General features: G+C 46.8%; 1 protein-coding gene across 1 annotated transcript in view; it reads left to right on the forward strand.

Annotated features, from left to right (window-relative positions):
- The window catches only part of LOC126470693 (heat shock 70 kDa protein 14-like), a 219,503-nt gene that overhangs the window by 174,187 nt on the left and 39,316 nt on the right, over nucleotides 1-6,000 (forward strand). The gene's annotated exons all lie outside the window — the stretch shown is intronic.

A 6,000-nucleotide genomic window follows, 5' to 3' on the forward strand; every position in this document is an offset into this window, starting at 1 on the left:
CACAGGAAATAACTGTCTGCAATGTATATCTTCCTCCAGATGGTGCAATACCCCTGAATGTATTAGCTGCACTGATTAATCAACTCCCTAAACCTTTCCTACTTTTTGGATATTTTAACACCCATAACCCCTTGTGGGGTGGCACCGTACTTAGTGGCCAAGGCAGTGATGTCGAAGCTTTACTGTCTCAGTTCGACCTCTTCCTCGTAAATACTGGGGCCACCACACATTTTATTGTGGCTCATGGTAGTTACTCAGCCATTGATTTATCCATTTGCAGCCCAGGACGTCTCCCATATGTCCACTGGAGAGCACATGACGACCTGTGCAGTTGTGACCACTTCCCCATCTTCCTGTCACTGCCCTGGCATCAGGCCAACGGTCACTTATCGAGATGGGTTTTTAAACAAGGTGGACTGGGAAACTTTCACCTCTGCGGGCACCATTGACTCTCCCCCACAGGGTAACATGGGTGTGATGGTTGAGCAGGTGACTACAACAGTCGTTAATGCAGAGGAAACGCAATCCCTCGCTCTTTTAGATGCCCCCTTGGTGGTTGACAGAAGTCACTGAGGCAATTAAGGAGCATCAGCAAGCTCTACAGCAGCATAAGTGGCACCCTTCCCTGGATCACCTCATAGCCTTTAAGCAGCTCCTTGTCGGCGTTCGCCAGATTATCAAATTACGGATGGAGGAGTGTTGGGAGAGATAAGTCTCATCCATTGGATGCCGTACGTCACTTTCCCAAGTCTGGACGAAGATCAGACGTCTTTTTTGTACCAGATCCCAACAGGTGTCCCTGGCATTAACATCAATGGTGTGTTGTCAACCGGCGCTAACGCGATTGCTGAGCACTATGCTTGAGGCTCTGCTTCGGCGATCTAACCCCCCCCCCCCCCCCCTTTTGCACCCTGAAACGGTGGGTGGAAAGGAAAGCCCTCTCATTCGCTACACCCCACAGTGAACCCTATAACGCCCCATTTACATAGTGGGAGCTCCTCAGTGCCCTTGCACATTGCCCTGACACAGCTCCTGGGCCAGATCAGATCCATGGTCAGATGATTAAACATCTCTCATCTGACTACAAGTGACATCTCCTTGTCATCTTCAATCGGATCAGTTGCGTCTCGTCTTTCCATCCCAGTGGTGGGAGAGCACCATCATTCCGATGCTTAAACTCGGTAAAAACCCGCTTGAAGTGGATAGCTTTCGGACCATCAGCCTCACCAATGTTCTTTGTAAGCTCCAGGAGTGTATGGTGTGTCTGTGGTTGTGTTGGCTCCTGGAGTCACGTGGTCCACTGACTCCATGCCAGGGCGGCTTCCGCCAGGGTTGCTCTAACACTGATAATCTTGTGTCCCAAGAGTCTGCCATCTGAACAGCCTTTTCCAGATGCCAACACCTAGGTGCCGTCTTGTTTGATTTACAAAAAGCATATGACACCACCTGGCAACATCATATCCTTGCCACATTATACAAGTGTGGTCTCAGAGGCCCACTCCTGTTTTTTTTATCCAAAATTTCCTGTCACTTCATACTTTCCGTGTCTAGGTTGATGCCTCCCATAGTTCGCCCCATTTCCAGGAGAGAGGGGTCCTGCAGGGCTCCGTATTGAGTGTATCTCTATTTTTAGTGGCCATTAATGGTGTAGCAGCAGCTGTAGGGCCATCCGTCCCACTGTCCCTGTATGCAGACGACTTCTGAATTTCACACTGTTCCACCAGTATTGGTGTTGCTGAGTGGTGCCTACAGGGCGCCACCCACAAGGCGCAGTCATGGGCTCTAGCCCACGGTTTCCAGTTTTCGGCCGCAAAGTCGTGTATAATGCACTTCTGTTGGTGTTGTATTGTTCATCTTGAACCAGAACTTCACCTTAATGTCGATCCACTCACTGTAGTGGAGACATATCGATTCTTAGAACTGTTTTTTGACGCCCGATTGACTTGGCTTTCTCACCTCAGTCACCTTAAGCAGAAATGCTGGCAGCACCTCAATGCCCTTCGCTGCCTGAGCAACACCAATTGGGGTGCAGATCGCTGTGCGCTACTGCAGCTCGACAGAGCCCTTGTTCAATCCCGCCTTGAGTATGGGAGTGTGGTTTATGGTTCGGCTACACCCTCAGCATTGCGTTTGCTCGACCCAGTGCACCACTGTGGCGTTTGCCTAGTGACAGACGCTTTTAGGATGAGTCTGGTGAATAGTGTCCTGGTGGAGGCCGGAGTCCCTCCATTGCAGGTTAGGCGTGCACAGTTGCTCTCCAGTTACATTGCATACGTTTGTAGTTCTCTTGCGCATCTGAATTTCGGTCTCCTTTTCCTGCCCGTGGCGGTTCATCTCCTGCATCGGCGGCCCAGGTCAGGGCTTACACTTGCAGTTCGTGTTCAAACCCTTCTGTCTGAACTTCAGTTGTTGCCTTCACCACCTACACTTGAGGTTCATTCACGAACACCTCAGTCGTGTACATCTAGGCTGCAGCTTCGATTCTCGTCACGTACTGGGGCCACGAAGTGGTTTACACCAATGGCTCGATGGCTAATGGTCATGTTGGCTTTGCCTATGGTCACGGAGGACATATAGAGCAGCATTCCTTGCGTGATGGCTGCAGTGTTTTCACTGCAGAGCTGTCGGCCATATCTCGTACTCTTGAGCACATCCACTCATGCCCAAGTGAGTCATTTATCCTGTGTACTGATTCCTTGAGCAGCCTACAAGCTACTGACCAGTGCTACCCTCATCATCCTTTGGTAGCGACCATCCAGGAGTCCGTCTATGCCCTGGAATGGTCCAGTCATTCAGTGGTGTTTGTCCGGACCCCAGGTAAAGTAGGAATCCCAGGCAATGAATTTGCCGACAGGTTGGCTAAACGGGCTATGCAGAAACCGCTTATGGAGATCGGCTTCTCTGAAACTGACCCGAGCTCAGTATTACGCCGCAAGGTTTTGTGGCTTTGGGAGACAGAATGGCATAACCTCAGTACGCACAGCAAGCTGCGTGCCCTTGAGGAAACTACGAATGTGTGGAAGACCTCTGTGCGTGCCTCTGCGTGCCCATAAGGAAACTACGAATGTGTGGAAGACCTCTGCGCGTGCCTCTCACAGGGACTCTGTGTTTCTCTGTCGGCTCCGCATTGGCCATACGTGGCTGTCTCATGGTTACCTCCTCCTTCGTGATGACCCACCTCAGTGTCACTGTGGCTCACGAATGACAGTCGTCCATCTCTTGCCGGACTGCTCACTTTCCGCCGCTCTGCAGCGGACTTTTAACCTTCCCAGCACCCTACCTTCAGTGTTGGGCAATAATGCCTCAACAGCAGCTTTAGTTTTACATTTTATTCTTGAGGGTGTGTTTTATCATTTTCTCCAAGTTTTAGCACATGTCCTTCATCCCTGTGTGTCCTCCACCCTCGTGCTTTCAGGGTGGGGGTTTTAATGTGTTGCAGAGTGGCTGGCTTTTCCTTTTTATCCTCATTGTCAGCCAGCCATGGTAACGTGCTTTTTTGATTTAAGATCTTCTACCTGTTGTTTGCGTTTTTGTGGTTTTCTTGTCCCCTTTTGTCCATTTAAGTGTGTTGACCTTCAGTCGTTGTCATTTTTCCTTTCATTCTGTTTGGTCTTGTCTTATTGTCTTACTCTCACCCTTGTGGCATTGTTTCCTTTGGAACAGTGGACCGATGACCTCATAGTTTGGTCCCTTCCTCACTCTTTTAAACCAACCAACTAGGCCACTCTTTGTGCAGTCTATTGATTACTGGCTTTCCCAGCATTATTTGTGCCAGGTTTACTTAATTGGTACACTACATGGCTATGACAATTGAAACATGATGTCCTCCCTCTCTCAAAAAAAGGAGGAGGAGGAGGAGGAGGAGGAGAAATGGTCGTTAGTGGTAACCTCAGGTGAACCTGCCACACCGTAGTTTTATAACACCTACATAGGCAGTCAGTGCCCTCTATCTGGGTGGACTGTACAGAACCCAAGCTGTTTGTGGGAATGCATGTGGATCCCAACTAAGACGAAAGAAATATCTCCATGTTACGGGTGGGTCATTAGCAGTCACCAAAACCCTCTGGAACTGCACCAGGAAATTGAACTTTGATCATTGTTGAAAGGCACAATCTTGTCAGAATGTCTTTGTTGTGGAGTAGAAAAACACGATACCCTCAGCTACCATAAGGCCTTGTAAGTTGTAGGGACGTCATGGACATTGACACTGCTGAACTGAAAAAGTAGTGGGGAATCGGAAGCATAACAGAAGAGAGGAATTTGATGATGTAAGTGAATGGTGAACTGTAGAGAACTGTTGCCTTCACCATAACATTCAGTTGGCTATCCTAGAACTCATCAAGGTTTTATTTATTATACTAAAAGTAAAACTTTAGGTACCCAATCTAATGTGGTGCTACAAATGCCAATGGTGTGGTAACACCACAGGAAAGACACCTTCAAAGCCACGACATTATGTTCAGTGCCAGACTTCTGTCTAAATTGCTCAGATAGTCAGCTGCTGACCAGAAAAAGGGATCGGTTGGTAGGACGTGTTCTGAGGCATCAAGGGATCACCAATTTAGTATTTGAGGGCAGCGTGGAGGCTAAAAATCATAGGGGGAGACCAAGAGATGAATACACGAAGCAGATTCAGAAGGGCGTAGGTTGCAGTAGGTACTGGGAGATGAAGAAGCTTGCACAGGATAGAGTAGCATGGAGAGCTGCATCAAACCAGTCTCAGGACTGAAGACCACAACAACAACAACAACAGTCAGCTGCTAGGAGCAGGCTTTGCGTGGTATTTTTAGAAGAAACGAAAATTTAAAAAATTATGTTGGTCATTAAAATTTCCTGTACTGAGAAAGAAATAACATAATACCTTGCAACCTCCTCTGTTCTGCATCTACATACATACTCTGCAGGCCACCTAATGGTGCCCGACAGATGGTAACTTGTACGAATGCTAGTCATTTTCTTTCCTGTTCCACTTGCAAACAGAGTGAGGGGAAAATGACTGTTCATATGCTACCATACAAGTCCTAATTTCTTTTACATTGTCTGTGCAGTCCATATGTGATGCTATGTTGGTGGCAGTAGAATTGTTCTGCAGTTGGCTGCAGATGCTGATTCTCTAAGTTCTCTCAGTAGTGTTTCGGGAAAAGAATGCCAGCTTTCCTCCGGGGATTACCATGTGGGTTCACGAAGTATCTCTGCAATACTTTCATGTTGATTGAACCTACTGGTAACAAATCTACCGACACGCTTTTGAATTGCTTTGATGTCTTCCTTTAATCCATCCTGATGTGGATCCCAAACACTCTAGCAGTACTCAATAATGGGTCTCACAAGTGTTCTATACACTATTGCCTGCCCCCCCTCCCGTTTCCAGGGAAGAGAATGTTTTTATCACTTATATGAATGATATTCCATAACAGAATATTTGTTTGTAACCTATATAAAATCAGGTCACAGATATCAGGATATTTAGACTCAAAACTAAAGAAAATCCACTTCCGAACAACACTGTCTTCCATGCTCATGTGCAGTCAGGTGTCTGCTTATATGAACATGGTCTCCTATATAACGGACTTGTAAGAACTTTACAGTTAGTTGACTAGTTTTTGAAGCGATTGTCTCTGAAGCTGGGCGTTTTGCATTGAAATGCAATTTTGACGTTATTTTTGAATAGACTCGTCATTGATTTTGAAGGATATTATTGCGTTTTACTTAATAACGTGTACACATTTTATGGAAGCTTTAATGCTGCTTGGAAGTCCATGTTCAAAAGAAATGGACTTGGCTGTCTTTTAATCTAGGTACCTTAAATATCCTGTTAAATCATTGGGTCTTATCAATTGGTATGAGCCTCTTATGGTGGCTGTGAACCAGCACGCAATTAAGTTTTGCCATTTCATTCCCCCCCCCCCCCCCCCCCTTTTTGTCATCTCTGCCTTTTGTGGTGCTACAATAAATGCAGAACACCATGTATTAAGAGATACAGTCTAAATGTGTGTATTT

This window comes from Schistocerca serialis, chromosome 3 (genome assembly GCF_023864345.2).
Source record: "Schistocerca serialis cubense isolate TAMUIC-IGC-003099 chromosome 3, iqSchSeri2.2, whole genome shotgun sequence".
NCBI classification, from domain to species: domain Eukaryota; kingdom Metazoa; phylum Arthropoda; class Insecta; order Orthoptera; family Acrididae; genus Schistocerca; species Schistocerca serialis.